An 806-nucleotide genomic window follows, 5' to 3' on the forward strand; every position below is an offset into this window, starting at 1 on the left:
CGGCCGGTAACCAAGGACAACGCGGCGGTGCTGGCCGTCACCTTCCTGCTCCTCTTCGCCCTCATGATGCAGCTCTACCTGCAGATCTGCAAGATCGCCTTCCGGCACGCCCAGCAGATCGCCGTGCAGCACCAGTTCATCGCCACGGCGCAGGCCACCTCCACCCGCAAAGGGCTCTCCACCCTCTCGCTCATCCTCGGCACCTTCGCCCTGTGCTGGATCCCCTTCGCCATCTACTCCCTGGTGGCCGATTCCAGCTACCCCGTGGTCTACACCTACTCCCTGGCGCTGCCCGCCACCTGCAACTCCCTCATCAACCCCATCATTTACGCCTTCAGGAACCCAGACATCCAGAAGTCGCTCTGGCTGGCCTGCTGCGGGTGCGTCCCTTCCACGTTCTCCTCCAGACCAAGGACATCCAGCGATGTGTGAGGACTGAGCACGGAGCGAGACGCGCTCCCTTGCTCTCCTCCTCCTCCTCCTCCTTTTCCCCTCCGTCGTTACCGTCTCCTACCCGGAGGAACCCCCCCGGCCAGCACATCTCGTTCCATGGAAAGGTGGCCAAAAAGAGAAAAAAGGAAAAGGGAAAAAGAAGGGGGAAAGAAAGAGAGAGAGTAGAATGATAATGGTTTCCTTTAGAAATGTTATTTTCTTACACATTTTATTTTTTATTTAAAAACACAAAACACCAAAAAAAAAAAAAAGAAAAGGAAAAAAAAAAAAGGCTGGCATGTTTCTAACTTCTCCATAAACATCCTTCTGGTTTATTGAGCAGAAATGGGATAAAATCCTGCCGAATTCTGAGT

This window comes from Pygoscelis adeliae, unplaced genomic scaffold (genome assembly GCF_000699105.1).
Source record: "Pygoscelis adeliae isolate BGI_AS28 unplaced genomic scaffold, ASM69910v1 Scaffold294, whole genome shotgun sequence".
Taxonomy (NCBI): domain Eukaryota; kingdom Metazoa; phylum Chordata; class Aves; order Sphenisciformes; family Spheniscidae; genus Pygoscelis; species Pygoscelis adeliae.